At 38.0% G+C, this 16,743-nt stretch overlaps 1 protein-coding gene and 1 pseudogene across 5 annotated transcripts in view; one reads left to right on the plus strand and one right to left on the minus strand.

Annotated features, from left to right (window-relative positions):
- Positions 1 to 16,743, minus strand: part of Lrrc7 (leucine rich repeat containing 7) — a 475,963-nt gene that overhangs the window by 292,369 nt on the left and 166,851 nt on the right. The window lies entirely within an intron of this gene.
- LOC107400983 (high mobility group protein B1 pseudogene) lies at positions 3,522 to 4,211 on the plus strand (annotated as a pseudogene).

The following is a 16,743-nucleotide window of genomic DNA, read 5'->3' on the forward strand; positions in this document are numbered from 1 at the left end:
GCTGCTCCCAGAGAGGGACTCTTGCTGCTGCCTGCACTGTGAGAAGAGAGAAAGCAGGTTGGGTGTGCAGAAGGTTGAGAGAGGAAATAAGAGGGTGAGTGCAGGAGGCTGAGACCCAATACCAAACCACTTCTAGAGCAGCAGATCCTCTCCTAAGACCTAACTCACCCTTTCACAGCCTCCCTACTGTTCAGTACTGATGCATAGGGACCAACCTCAACATGAGTTTCAGAGTCTTAGCCTAAGACACACTCAAACTACAATATCAGCCTTAACTGATGAGGATACAACCTGGTGCATGTGTGGCTGCTCCAAGTGACTAACATGCAGTAGGGCCTGTGATCTTCCTTTTGCTTATATTCTCCACTTTGTGGTTCTCTGAAGGAGAGGTCTTTTTTTTCTTCTGATGCTGCTCATATATGTGAATATTGGGTAGTTATACAATCTGATTTTGAATAGCAGTTTGAGGGAACTGTTTTTACATTATAGCTAACCATTGAATTTAATTTTCCTTATGATAATTCCCTATTTATTAGCAGAAAGCAGAACACAGTGTGTTCTCTAGTGATTAATGTCTTGAATAATCCAATTCATAGCCACCACTGTGCATAATTTAAACTTGTTTTTGACAAAACATAACTCGAGGGATTGACTGAAATGGCTCAACGGGTAAAACACTTCCTCTGGAAGCATTAGAACCTTAGGTGATCTCTCCAGCACTGGTAAAAAGTGGGGCATGTGGCAGATACCTAGACACCCTAGAGCTTGGGGGTGGGGCAGACACAGAAGAGTCCTAGGGCATTGCTAGCCAGCCAGGCTACTCAGGTTGGAGAGCTTCTGGTTTAATTAGAGAAACCTGTGGCAAAAAATTAAGGTAGAGAGTAACTAAAGAAGACATCCAGCATTGCCCTCTGGCTTACACACACACACACACACACACACACACACACACACACACACACACACACACACACAGGCATGTACACACACCAGCAGACACACATGTACTCATACACACAAATATGACTTGATATTTTGGTAACTTTGTTTTCATTAAATTAAATGAGCTATGAAGTATCTAGCATAATGAGTCATTCAGCTGCCCCGTTAGCCAGCAAATAGCTCACTTCTCTTTTAAATTTAAATATAAACACTATTAAGTATAACTGAAAAAAAAACTGAGCACAAAGGCCTGCATAAAAATTAATTGATATTCTGAAAGTCTCAACGTAACCTTGTGCTCTCTGATGTTGAGCTCTTTGAGTCTATGCAACTTCATTCATTATGTAGCTGCTGAGACAGCTTGATCTAAGAGACATAGTCTTCAGTTGTTCTGACTCTTGGATTTAGGAATATTCCTGATAGTCTATGAAGGATCTATTGAAAGCCTTAATGTGACCTTCCATGACTAACATCTTTATTTTTGTGTTTATTTTTATTTTAGCCTGTATTCTGCTAGCCCCATATGCTGAAAACTGTATGAGTCCCATCATTATAGCATCTAATCCAACTGGCCTCCCTCTATCTTTCCTTTTCCAAGTTGGAAGAAACAACTTGATGCACTTTCTCTTTGGCCTAATCTGACATATTCTTTTCCACCAGCACCATGTCTCTTCTGGTTGCCATAGTGACCAACTTCTGCTATGATGCTTTTAGCAATTCTCTTGATCCCTTTTTATTTTTCTACAGAGAAATTTTGCTTTATACCTAGTAACTTAAATTATTCTATTTTAGGCATAATTACAGTCTGATTTTCTTCTCTAAGGTATTTCTCATTGGGCATCTTTCCCTAGGACCTGCTTCTTTCCACACTGTTAAGAGTCCTTCAAGAACCTCTTCCTGCCTCCACATTTTCATGAGTTACCAGGGTCCACTTACACATTTTACTTCTCAAACTGCCAAGATTCAAATTTGTAATTCCTATTAGCTTATTAAGTAAAGTAGTTTGGTTCCCCTGTGCCCTCTCTGCTCCCTTTCCTTTCATACAAACTGTCCTTGGGGGTGGGGGGCTTGCCTTTACAACTGACAGACCCTAACCCAGTATGATGCTTTAAACAAAAATAGTCTTCTCCCTCTCTAAAAGTGGTGCTATTCACTTCCCCTAAGCAAATGAATACAATAAAAGTCCATGAATTAAACTAACAATGCACGTACTGAAACAGATAATACTGAAGAAAGAATTACAGGTTTCAATTTATTTGGGAACTTGAGTTCACAATAAAAGGCAAAACAGAAAAGCAAGAAAACACTTGCAGACAAAACCTACCAGAGAGCCTATAAAATACTCAAATGCTGATCAGAACCAGCTTTGGAGCCTGGGACAGAGTATGAGGGGTAAATTCAGGACCCACTCGATCAGATCCCCCAACCCCAGCTCTCAGAACATATGGTTCAACAATCAATGCAGCATTCTTTGTTATGATACAGCACACTTTCCTTTATCTGTGGTCTCAACAAGATACAGAGGGTCTAGCATAGGTATTTTAGTCTTCATTTGGCACTTGTGAATTTCCAGTAAGTCCAGGCAAGATTTTATACTCTTCTGGCAAAAAATAAGGCAGTTTTTCCCAAAGAGAATAACAGAGCCCACTGAAAGAAGTGTTGAGTCCCACTTGTCTTTATACCTTTTTCTTAAAAACCAAAAGAGTAAATTCATGTTTAATGTTTCTTAACTTTTTAGGTCTCTGATGCAAAACTTTCAGTATAGAAACTGTGCAGTACAAAGATTAACAGATGACTTGTTTAAGAAAAGACCTGCCCACAAGGTGGCAGGCTTGTACAATCAGCTTTGTTGGGTGGCCTGTGACTAGGTTTCCAAGAGAGCTGGGAGTTTCCTTACACTGACACCTAGAGACAGGAGGCCAGGGATTGCCCTCTTAGGGAAGGGAAAGGGAACACAGCTAAGCTAGGGCCCAGAGTCATAAAGCTGCATTAGGTGAAGCTGTGTGGATCATACAGAACAGGCAGGTTCTAAGGGAACAAAAGACGCTTATGTAGACTACAGGAAAGGAGCTGAATGTGAAGGCATATGAATTTGGCATGGACACATTCTGAGCCAACACTCCTAGGCTGATATGAAGAAGTAATTTTGATACTCTTGTTAAACATGGTGTCTTGGAATTTTATGTCATCAGTGAATTCTGTATTTTTTCTCTTTGGGCGTGTACTCCAGTTATGTTTTTTTAATTTTGCTTGGTTTTCTTTTTGGCCGGGCAGTGGTGGCACACGCCTTTAATACCAGCACTCGGGAGGCAGAGCCAGGAGGATCTCTGTGAGTTCGAGGCCAGCCTGGGCTACCAAGTGAGTTCCAGGAAAGGTGCAAAGCTACACAGAGAAACCCTGTCTCAGAAAACGGAAAAAAAAAAAAAAAAAAAAAAGAATGACTGTCCTGATAAAAACAGTGCAAACTATTCTTAAAAAATATGAAAATCGCGTCTGGCTCCCGCTCTCACAGCCATTGCAGTACATTGAGCTCCATAGAGACAGGGCCGGGGCAAGCGCGAACCAGACAGGCACTGGGCAACTCTCTGCCTCGCGGAGGAAAATCAACTAAACATGGGCAAAGGAGATCCTAAGAAGCTCAGAGGCAAAATGTCCTCATATGCATTCTTTGTGCAAACTTGCCGGGAGGAACATAAGAAGAAGCACCCGGATGCTTCTGTCAACTTCTCAGAGTTCTCGAAGAAGTGCTCAGAAAGGTGGAAGACCATGTCTGCTAAAGAAAAGGGGAAATTTGAAGACATGGCAAAGGCTGACAAGGGTCGTTATGAGAGAGAAATGAAAACCTACATCTGCCCCAAAGGGGAGACCAAAAAGAAGTTCAAGGACCCCAATGCACCCAAGAGGCTCCTTCGGCCTTCTTGTTCTGTTCTTAGTATCGCCCCAAAATCAAAGTAGAGCACCCCGGCTTGTCCATCGGGGATGTGGCGAAGAAGCTGGGGGAGATGTGGAACAACACCGCTGCGAACGACAGGCAGCCCTACGAGAAGAAGGCTGCCAAGCTGAAGGAGAAGTACAGAAAGGGTATCGCTGCCTACAGAGCTAAAGGAAAACCCGATGCGGCGAAGAAAGGGGTCATCAAGGCTCAAAAGAGAAAGAAAAAGAAGGAAGAAGAAGAGGAGGATGAGGATGAAGAGGATGAGGAAGAGGAGGAAGAAGAGGAAGACGAAGATGAAGAAGAAGATGATGATGAATAAGTTGGTTCTAGCGCAGTTTTTTTCTTGTCTATAAAGCATTTAACCCCCCTGTACACAACTCATTACTTTTAAAGAAAAAAATTGAAATGTAAGGCTATGTACGGTTTGTTTTTAAACTGTACAGTATCTTTTTTTGTATAGTTAACAGACTACTGAATGTGTCTTTAGATAGCCCTGTCCTGGTGGTATTCTCAATAGCCACTAACCTTGCCTGGTACAGTCTGGGGGTTGTAAATTGGCACGAAAATTTAAAGTAGGTTCTTGTTTGTGCACAGCACAAATTAGTTATATATGGGGATGGTAGGTTTTTTTTTAAATTTTTTTTTTCATCTTCAGTTTTCTCTGATGCAGCTTATTACGAAGATAATTGTTGCTCTGGTAACTGAATACCATTCTGTAATTGCAAAAAAAAAAATGCACCTGTTTTGTTGACATTCTGAATGCTTCTAAGTAAATACAATTTTTTATTAAAAAATATGAAAATGGTGCTAATTATTAAATCCATGTTCTTTGTGACACTACACTTCTCAGCAATTTTATTTGCCAGATTAAACTAGTTTTATGATGAACTTTATTGCTTTCAGTGGATTTTAAAAAATTATTGAATTAAAAATAAATCTTATATCCATAGTGGTGATCAGGGACATAAGAAGAGAGAAAAAATGAGAGAAGAAGAGACTGGGAGAAAGCTTCTCAAGGACTGTGAATGCAGATTGGGGAGATGGGGTAATGTATCCATTCTGTAAATCTAAGAGAGCTCTCTCAAGGCTAACATATGTGTGCTGTTATATTTGGTAATATAGGTGTCAGAGATAGGATATTCACACATCACACATGTCTATTCATCAGATATGGAAAAATGGACACTGCATTTCTTCTGGTATGACAGAATAAGAAATACACAAGATCAATAATGTAATAATCATGTCTTAATGAATAACCTGAATCTGATAATGAGGACATGATGAACAAAACTATCAACCAGGACCTGGAAAAGATGATTGGCTGAGACCAAACACATTCCTTAAAGGAAAGGAATACTGTAGACTAAAAGATTCTGAAGTCATTTTGCCTAAATATAATGTATAAACACTAGTTAGATTAAAAACAAAAATACCAATATGCATTTGGGGCAATTTGAAATTTTAATTGAGTACATATTGAAAGATAAGGAAATAATACAATTTTTTATAGGCTCAATAGTGGTGCTGTAGTAATAATAAAATATATATTTATTTCAAAAAGGTCACATGAAATATTTAAATACTTAAGGTAATAATGTCTGCATCTAAAAGAGAGAAAGCTAATGTAGCTGACTGTTGGCAATGACAGAATGCCAGGTAAATGGTAACTGAAGATTTATTTTTCACAGATTCGAAAATTTCTGAAAATTTAGAAAATAATTATTACTGTCACAACGTTTCTTTTTGTTGCTATTCAGCCATGTAACTTTAATAAGCCATGATTTTGTCTATATTGACGGGAACTGGACATGTAGAAAGAGTAAAGCATAGGAATATGTTAATAATGAGAACATGAAGTAAATAGGCAAAAAGAGTTCAAAACACTGATACAGATATTTTACTTGAACCAATATTTCTAACTTTGAAAATTTGTCCAGAATTAAACATGTATAAATTCACATATGACTATTTCTAAAAGCAAAGGGAATACAGAAAGCTTAACTTGAAGCAATGGAGGATTGCTTAATGAATATATAATGCACTTTTAATAGAATATTATTCAGCAATTAAAATGATATTACAGATGGATACAATAAGAATATTATAAGCTATAACAAATAATAAGATATTTGTGATTCAGCAAGCTGGCCAAATGAAGATGCCTGGTGTTTAGCTTTCCCCAAACAGAAAGGACCAAAACAACAGCACTTCCACCGAGAGTTTCTCAATGAGAGCACTGGAAAGCAGCAGAGCTCCATGGTTTACGACCTGAGTGGTTCCCTCTCCAAGAGACAAAGATCTCTGCATCTCTCTGTCACTAAGATGCTCTGTGGACATTGTGCCATATTCACATACAGCCATTCCTGGGCTGGGCCTGCATTTCTCTTCTCCAGAGGACAAGTGCCTGGAAGCATAACATTTCCTTCATTTGAATGGCTGCTATTTTCTTGGCATGCAGATCCAGGATAGAGCTGTAGTTGGGATGCTCTTGATCAAGCAATGCCCTGTTATTCAAGGAACCACAGCAGTGCTGTGTCCTGATCTCCAGGGGTAGAGCCACATTCACTCCCTACTAGGCTTGAATAACTTGAACAATGGGAGGGAATTCTAACATCATAGCCAGTGGGAGAATTATATCTACAATGCAGAAGGGTGAACCTGCCCAAGGTCACAGGTTCCACCCTAGTTCTCAGACACCATAAGTTTTATGCCCCAGAGCAGGGTGCTCTGTTCTTGTCTTTGGCCAGGTCAGATGTAACACCAATACAGTTAAACCTCTCCACCGTAAGAACGAAGGTGGGCGATCTACAAAGCTTTGTCACTAAAACCATATTGGCCTTACTACCACCTCCACAAGCTCCTGTAGCCAAGACCAGTAAGCACCACAGGCATGGCTTACATGTGTGATACCAGAGAAGTTGCAGAGATTAAACTACTGCACCCACCTGAACCAGAGGCCATGCACTCCCTGAACTCATCTCAGAATCCTTTCAAAGACATGCATTTTCCCCTGTAAAACCATTGGATATGATAGGAGGCAGCTGTTCCACCAGATACTGACACAGTAACAACAGAACACTAGGCCACAAGGAACCTGGCCATCAGCTAGTAAATTATGCTGAAGGAAAGGACTTAAAGCAATGATTTTATGAAGATTTCTCAGAATGCAAGAGAAATCAGATGATTCAATGAAATCATAAAACTCATGATCTGAATAAGAAATTCAACAGATATATATCACACAGGCAGAATTTGATGCTGAAGAAGCCAGTGAATACACATTAAGTAAAATACAAATGAGAGTTTCAGTAGCAGACTAGAGCAGATAGAGAAAAGCTTCTGGATATGAAGAACCATCTTTTGAAACAATCTAAGTGGGCATGGAGATTAGAAAGAGTAAAGGGAATACAGAGAATTTGTAGAATACCCATAAGTGAACATTTTTAAATTATGGGAATTCCAGAGGGGGAAGAGAGAGTGTGAATCACAAAAAGGTTATTTAAAAGTTTCTTATATTTTTATTTTATTTATAGCTGTCTGTAGAGCCTAGGCTGGCCCCAAGCTCAGGGTACTCCTGCCTCTGCCTTCTGAATGCTATGATAACAGGCATGCACTTCTGTGCCTGGCTGGACAGAAACTCAATGAGAAAGAGAAATGGACATTCAGAAACAGGAAGATAAAAGGATTCAGAGTAGATTCCACTCAAAAAGGTCCTTTCTCAGATGTAATCAACTACCAAAAACCCCAAGCCAAGCCAAGCCAAGCCAAACCAAACCAAACCAAACCAAACAAAACAAAACAAAAAACCCAAACCAAATAAATATAATCATGGAGGTACCAAAAGAAAAGTGTTCAGTCACAAATAAGCAAGTCCCCGTCATATTGTTAGCAGATTCCTCAGTTCAGAAGAAAATGGGTTGGCATACTCAAAGTGTGGGAAGAAGACTCCTGACAGCCAAAAACACCATACCTACCAGAACTGTCTTCCAGAAATGAAAGAGAAAAAGCCTTTTTCAGACAAGCAAATGTGGAGAAATTCATGACCAGCAGCTTAAGCAGATTCCTAGAAGAGTGCTTCACCCGGAAGTAAAGATTATTATGCCCAAGAAAATATCTGAAAACATAAAACCCAAAGGCAGAGGTAAATCTATAATCAAATCAACTTTAAAATGCCCCATTACCTTAAGGGTAATGCCTCTCAAATTTCCAGTATATATATATATATATATATATATATATATATATATATATATATATATATATTAAAAGTAAAAATGCTAGAAAATAATCACTACAACATATAAAAGAAAACACAGTATAAAAGCTACATGTCAGAAAATATTTGGAAGAGGATGGTAAACAATGCCTATATGTAATCAAAATTGTTATTAGTTTAAAATAGTCTAGAGTATTATAAGACTTTGTGTAAGATATGGTAAATTCACAGCAGGAAATGATAGCTGATACAAAAATGAGAAAGTAAGAGAATTTAAGCATGCAGCAACAGAAAAATCACCAAACCATGAAATTAAATGACAAGACAAAAGAGGACTAATAACAGAAGATCCACAGGTTAAAGAGAAAACAGCATAATGCTCAAGAGGGAACTCCTCAGAAGGTGAAGGGATTTGACCTGCCAGAGAAACAAATCTAATCTTAAATGAACAGAAAGGAACTCTAACCACATCCCTCCTTCAGGAGACTCAGTTTAGCTTTAAGGTCGCACACAGGGTGAAAGTGAAGGGATGGAAGTTCTTTCATGTAAAGAGTACAAAACAGCACAACGAATGAACCAGACAAAGTCAGAAGCTGTTCTGAGACAGAGTCGATCAGTGTGATAAGGACACTTCATCACAAGGACCTAACAAAAACATATATATTAGACTCAAGTACATACACACACATATATGTTGACATCAGAGCCTCTAGGCATGTAAATCAAATGCTAGTGGATATAAAGGAAGAAATAGAACATGACAAGAGTAAAGGCATTCAATACCCCCATTTAACAATGGCTAGAACAAGACAGAGAACCAATAAGAAAATGTTAGATTTGAACTGCATTCTAGATCAAAAGGGACTCAGGAGATGTATAGAGAACTTCTCATTCAAGAACACAAACAAAATAAGAACACCCCGAGCTGGGCGGTGGTGGCGCACACCTTTAACCCCAGCACTCGGGAGGCAGAGCCAGGCGGATCTCTGTGAGTTCGAGGCCAGCCTGGGCTACCAAGTGAGTTCCAGGAAAAGGCGCAAAGCTACACAGAGAAACCCTGTCTCGAAAAACAAAAAAAAAAAAACAAAAAAAAAAAAAAATAAGAACACCCCCCAAAAAAATCCCACCAACAAATAAACATAAACCCAAGTCCACAAAAAACAACAACAAATAACAACAAACCACCCCCGAAGCAGAAAGTTCCAACCCAGGAGCCTGTGGGGAGCATTTTATATCGAAACCAATAACAACACAGGAGAGATTAAAGGAGTAATTTCAAAAGCCTTCAACAACAACAACAAACAAAACAAAACAAACAACAACCAAAACAACCCAGCACTAGAGAACTTGGCAGGTGAATTTTACCAAACAGTCAACAAAATAGTGCTAAATACTTCTTAAATTCTTCTAAAAAAATACAAGGAGATGAAATATATTCAAAACCATGCAGCAAGGCCAGGAACACCATGATACATAAGCCAGGCAAAAAACATAGAGCAGGAAGCCATAGGTCAATATCTTGGAAGAATATCAGAAACTCCGCACAGCTGGGAATGCAGCTTGGTGGGTAAAGCACACACCATGCAAACACGAGGATTCTGAGTTCAATGCCCAGATCATACAGGAAACAGCCAAGTGCCCATTGCTGGGAATGTGGAAACTGGAGATCCCAGGACTCACTGGCAGCTGACCTAGCTCAATTGCTGATCTCAAGGTTCAGTGAAAGACATGTCTTAAAAAATTTAGGAAGACAACTGATGTCAGTCTCCAGCCCTTACACTCATGTACACACATTAGGAAACCAAATTTCTCAACGTCAAAAAGAGCCTACATCATAATCAGAAGAACATACCCCTTGTAAAGTCATTTACAAACATGTGCAACTGTCAGTGAACTACTTCACACTCCCAGACTGAGTAACAGAACCATGGCCTCATCCCAACTCACACAGAAAACAATTTGCCAAAGGTCAGCATCACTTCTTTGAAACAACTCAATATTATAGATGTAGAAGAAAAATTCCTCAGTCTAGTAAACTCCACTTAAGAAAATTCCAAAGCTAACACTGTTATCGGTAGTAAAGAACTAAAAGCTTTCCCACTAAGTTCTGATATTGCTATATCTGCTAGATTTAGTGTTAGATATTAGCCAGAACAATAAGAAAAATAAAGACAAAAAAAGCAAGAATGGTTTATTCTGTAACATTTTTATGCAGACAGTCTGTTATGCACTGTGGTTTCAGATGTGCAATAATTTGTACAATGGTTTATTCCCAAGTATGCCTTTAAGCAGAACAGATGTGTTTTCTATATAGTTTCTTGCCTTAATAAATATGTAATATAAATTTAAGCAAACTTCTATGTTGTATGTTTATAAACTACAATGTAAAAATTAACATTTTGTGGAGTTTGTATTTTGCATACTCAAGGTGAAAAATAAGTTTAAAATAAACCTATAATATTTTATCTGAAAAAAAGCAAGAATGTATCAAATAGAAAGAAAAAAACTAAAATTACTTCAATTTGCAAATGATATGTTTCTGTACATGGAAAACACTAATAATTCAATAAATGTTAGAACTAAGAAATAAATTTAGTCAAGTCACAGAATATAAACTCATATAAAAATGTTTGTCTATGTACAAGTAATGACTTAGGTAAGAAAGAAACAAAGGATATAATTTCATTATAACAACATCAAGATAAATAAACACCCAGGGATAAATTTAACCAGAGAAGTGCTATGCACTTTAAATAACCAAACATTATAAAAGAAATTGAAGACAGCATAAGCTGTTCCATGTTCATAAGCAAGAAAAGTGTCGGTAGGGCATTTATACCCATGGCATCACAGAGATTTAACTCAGCCTCTGTCAAAATGCTGTCAGAATTCTTTGCAGACATAGAACAAATAATACCAAGAAAGCAAAATAAAGTTGGAGACATTAGACTTCCTGAATTAAAGTCATATCACAAAGCTATACTATCAAAATAATCCAGGGCTGAAACAAATGAGTAAACATGGACCAATGGGACTAAACAGAAAACCAAGGGGAAAAAAGGCTAAACAATCCTTGATCAGAATACCAGAGGAAGTAATGAGTAATGGCCACTCTCTTCAACAGATGAAGCTTGGAAAATATATTTTAACTTTTATTCTTCTCTCATGCATTACATCCTGACTTCAGCCTTCCCTCCCTTCACTCCTCTGAGCACCCTCTTCCCATATCCCTTCTCTCCTGGATCTGCTGCTTCTCTGTTTTCCTTCAGAAAAAAAGCAGCCCTCCCAGAGATATCAAGTAAATACAGCAGGATAAGATGCAATAAGACTAGGCACAAATCCTCATGTCAAGGTTGCATGAAGCAATCCAGTAGGAAGAAAGGAGTTCCAAGCATAGGCAAAAGAGTCAGAGACACCACCTCCAACTCCCATTGTTGGGGGTCCCACAAGGACACCAAGTTAAACAATCATAAGGTATATGCAGAGGACCTAGCTCAGACCCACGCAGGGTCTGTGTTTGTCGCTTCAGTTTCTGTGAGCCCCTATGAGCCCTGCTTAGTTGATTCTGTGGACTGTGTTCTCATGGTGTCCATGACCTCTCTGACTTCTACAATCCTTCTTCTTCTGTAGAGTTCCCCTGGTTCTAATTAGTACTTTGCTGTATGTCTCTACGTCTGCTCCCATTGGTTGCTGGATAATGCCCCTCTGTAAACAATTTGACTAGGCACCAATCTATAAGGATAGCAAGACATCATTAGGAATAATTTCATTAATCTTTTTTTCAGGCATTTGGTTCTATCCTAGGTCTCTCTGGGCTGTCCTACCTCCGGCTCCTGGCCATTAGGCAGTGTCAGGCATTGGCTCCCTCTCATGGTGTGGGCCACAATAAAATAAAAACAAAAACAAATAAGTTGGATATTGGGATTTACCCTTTCGTGTGTGTGTGTGTGTGTGTGTGTGTGTGTGTGTGTGTGTGTGTGTGTGTGTGTGTGTGTGTGTTCACACTGAGGTATCTGAAATATACTTGTTGATTTCACTGCTGAATTGCAGATATTTTAAATTTATTTGACTATAGACATGCATTGCTTGATGGGGTTTCTGTGACAGCTACCCCACTTTATAACAAATTTTCTGTGGTTCTTCATGAGTAAAATAAAAAGTAATTTGGGTGTACCTTAGCATAGATAAATCAGGTTCTTAATTAACAAAGATAAAGAAACATAAACTTCAAATCACAAATCACATTATTCTTATTTTCTGGATAGTTTAAATAAAATTACTTCACTGAGTTAATCTTCTACTCTCTTCTCTGACCCACAGTGGATAACATGTCATTTCATGGGAATGTGAGGAAACTTGTCTTCACAGAGACAGGAAAAGGGGCCAATTATAAGCTTAATTGCATGTGTAACAGGCATCAGGATCCTTGCCAGGCTTCCACTGAAGGGCTTTGGATTAAGAGTCAGGAGATCTGGACTCTAGTCCCATCTCTGCTGTCAAGCAGACACATGGTTTAAGCCAAATCACCTCTTCTAAATATGCCTTCAACTATAAATAGAACAGTTTCAGACTGTTAGGATTATCTGACTTTATTGCTTCCTAAACACACAATGCATTTTTTTAAAATGACTATTTCTGCAAAAATTTACCTAAAGTTTTTCACCTGGAATATTTCTTAGAAACTAGTTACCTTTTCACATTTTCAGGTTCACAGATTCTGTCCCAACTCCTGAGTTGTTCAAAGCCATTCTGAGACTTCAGAATTCATTTAACCACTATAATAATGCCCATGTGATGTCCAAAAAACTCACTCTACAGAAGTGTATTTTCAGAGGAGCATGTTGGTTGCAGCCTAATCTTCATTCACATCTACATTTTAATTCAAATATTTTTGTTCTTAAAAGGTGCATAGAGCCAGACATGCTGGCATAAGCTGGGATCTTAGCACTCAGAAGGCTGAGATAGGCAGCTTCCTGCAAATTCAAGTGCTCTCTGTATTATAGCAAGATCCTGTCTAAAATCAAAAACCAAATCACAAAATGAGATAGAACCAAGTCTTTATTTATTTAGTAAAAATTAGAGTCAAATATTACAAATATATATTAATCTTACATCTCCTTATTTTATTCAAGAAATGGATCTCTTAATATATTTACTTAATATAATTCCTCTCTAGATTATGGCTTTTGTTTATCAACATAAAACAGTTTTTTTTAAATTTTCTAGCATATAGGTCTTAAAATAATGACTGTTTTATATTAACTCAACTTGGGCAAGATATTGAGGTCTTTTAAGTATTTAGTAGGACATTCTTTTTGACTTGATTAGAATTGTTGGTATTTATCAGTGACCAGAGGTTTTGTTGTAATCATTTGTATCTTCCTTTGAACAACTGCTCGTTTTAGAATTTTAAACATTTACAAGTCTGTTTCTTTGATACAACGTTAAATGTTTGGTTCATTAAAAAAAACCTCTTAGCTGCTCTTAATAGTTCTGGACTTGTTAAAAATCAGTATATTAAAAATTATCTGATAATTTTTAACCCCAAATTAGAATTATTTTATAACTCATATCACATTTTTTTAAAGTGGAAGTTTTTTCCTTCCTATTTGATTGTATCTTCTAAGTGTTAGGTAGTTCAAAGAATAGATTCAAAGTTGGGATAAAGGAAATCTAACACTCACTCTGGTATTTCCAAACAATCAACCACAAGGCATCATTCTTTTTTATTATAAAGTAGAAGATGAGGGGCAGTAGAGAGGACCTTTTTCATGCTTTATTTCCATGTAAGAAATAATTTCTTACTATTTATACGCAGGCTTGTTCAGCTGTGGTTCCTGTTTCATAAGCGGTAATAAACTGTTCTGAGCATCTGATGTTATTCTGCTATCTTCAGAATGCATCAACAGAGTTCTTGGATAGATTTGCTAACATTCACAGATGGAGACCACATCCACTAAGTTTGACATTGAACATTTTGTCTCACATAATGTTTTTCCAATTTGTTGTTTGATAGCAAAGGGAACACTTTCCAGAAGTATCATCCAAGCAAAAAACTACCTTCCCAAAGAATGAACATAGGAGTTTCATGGTGCCTCTTTTTACAGGGGCTAATTATGGGGCAGTGTGATTCTTATCTCATCCTCTGATATGCCTGATTGCCTCTGCTGATTCCACATTTTGTAAAGCAGTAGTTCAGCTTGGGCAGTTGCCATTATCCAGCTCACAAGCACACCTTTCAGTGCCCACCCCCACGTTCCCATTGGGCAGAGCTGCAGAATGCAAGGTTTTTTCTTTCTTTGCCAATTCGTAATGACTTTAATAGAGTTACAAGCTCCCCAATCACAAATAAAGGTCTCCCTTTGTTTGCTTTGGTTTTGCTTAGTAGGAATAATCAAGATTTGCTCCTGTATAATGGAAGGAAATGTAATTTTCATCTTTCACTGGCTGGCTAATGATCACAGAAGGGGCTGGATTTGGGAGTCAAGTATTTTGTTTCCAATCCTGTGATTCTCTATGATGGTAGATAGACTGAGGTAGCAGAAACTACCCACTCTGCCTGTTCTCAAGGAGCGTATCTCAAAGTAGGGACAGACATTTTTTTTCTTCCATTGCTTCATATTTATAGCTTCCATGTAGCTTTATTTTTTTTTATTAATTACTATCTATAGGCAATTGTTGCATGGAATTAGGGTGTGTGTATGCATGCCATTTCCAAAGAAAGAATAGAACTCAATAAAGCTATTGTATGCTTCTTTCTTTTCAACCTTTGACTCTCTTGACTTCTTTCTTTCTTTCTTTCTTTCTTTCTTTCTTTCTTTCTTTCTTTCTTTCTTTCTTTCTTTCTTTCTTTCTTTCTTTCTTTCTTCCTTTCTTTCTTTCTTTCTTGTTTTATATTTTCCCCTCCTCCTCTTCTTCCTCTTCCTCCTCCTCTTCTTCTTCCTCTTCCCCTTCCCCTTCTCCTTTTTCTTCTTCTTGCTTTTGTGAACTCACCTTCTGAATCCACATCTATGCTGGGTACAAGTAACTCCCAAGAACCTCAGTTTCAGGAAAACCCCTGTCACTAATACATTTTAACCTATTCTACTGATAATCTGACAAAATATGGTCCTATATCATCTGAAACATGAATAAACTGTCATCGGTTCACATTGCAGATGACTGAAGGTAGTTGGCAGCATTGCATTAAGTAGTTACAGGGGACATAAAAATTCAGGGTGGTAAAAAAATAAAAATGATAGGATAATGTAAGTGTGTGTTGACTCAGATCCCTCCTGGGAACTATTTTACATTATCCTTACACTCAGAGTGGCCATAAATTAATAATTGCCAGAATGATTAACAGTTTTTATTAACCTTTTCTATATTCATGAGCATGAGATTATGTTAAAATTTTATATTTATAATTGCAGCCTCTTCACTTAGCATCTTCTTTGAAGGAAGGCAAAGCCACACATAAAATATGCAAAGCCAGACTCTTCTATGTAGTCAGAGCTATGTAGTCAGAAATGATGTATTGCTTTAGCCTATAACTTCTGAAATCTTTAACCTAGATGATCCACAGAAAGCCTTCTTTCTAATGCTAATTGATTTAAAAATAATCCTGTAAAATATATTCATTTTCTACATAACAGATGGTAACAGGCTTGGCTGTAGGAATCTATATGAATTTACCCTACCCTGTTTCATGTGGTTTAGCTAAACTGAAAGCATTGGGTCAATGAGAACAGGAAACATAAAAATCTCCTTACTGGAGAGCACATGAATAAATGAAGCTTCTATCTGTGAAGATCTATTAGTGAGGAGTTAGGTAAATGGAAACACAAAGTGACATGAATGGGGTATGGGAGGCTTTGGCAATGACTCCCTTTACAGCAGTGGTTCTCAACATGTGGGTCATGACTCCTTTGGGGGAAGGTCAAATGACTCTTTCACAGGGGTCAAATATCAGATATTCTGCATATCAAATATTTACATTATGATTTATAACAGCAACAAAATGAAGTAGCAATAAAATAATTGTATGCTTGGAGGTCATCACAAGATGAGGGATTGTATTAAAGGGTCTCAGCATTAGGAAGGTTGAGAACCACCGATTTACAGTGTATCAGGAAGCCTAACTTTCCCATGGTGCTCTGAGGAATCCAGAACCTCATACTTCCTTGCAGAATGGACTCATCCATACTGCCACAAGTTGCTGTAAGGTTGTTCACTAATGGTCATGGACACCCTTCTATGGGCAGCACTGTCATTTAAGCTCACAATCTTACCTCATTAAAAATATGATCTTTTGGTTTACAAGCCCAGCTGCCCAACCTCACACCAGCACTGTTCCAAAGGACTTTCCGAGCTACAGTGAATCCTTGAAGCTCTCTTGCAGCTTCAGATTGCCCTGGTTTCTCTGTCTCTCACCAGTGCTGCTCATAAATACTCCACACACAAATCTATGGAGCCCAACCTAAGACCCACTCAATTTTCCAGGCTCCTAGGTGATGCAATTCTTCTACCAGGTTTAGAAACTACCAGGTTCCACAGCCAATTAGATATCTTTCTTCACGAACTCTAACTCTCATAATCTTTTTTAAAAAGCACCTTTCAAAACTCTTTTTGCTTCTATAGACTCATTTCCTGAATTCACATTTCACTC

Source organism: Peromyscus maniculatus, chromosome 6 (genome assembly GCF_049852395.1).
Source record: "Peromyscus maniculatus bairdii isolate BWxNUB_F1_BW_parent chromosome 6, HU_Pman_BW_mat_3.1, whole genome shotgun sequence".
In the NCBI taxonomy this organism is placed as follows: Eukaryota; Metazoa; Chordata; class Mammalia; order Rodentia; family Cricetidae; genus Peromyscus; species Peromyscus maniculatus.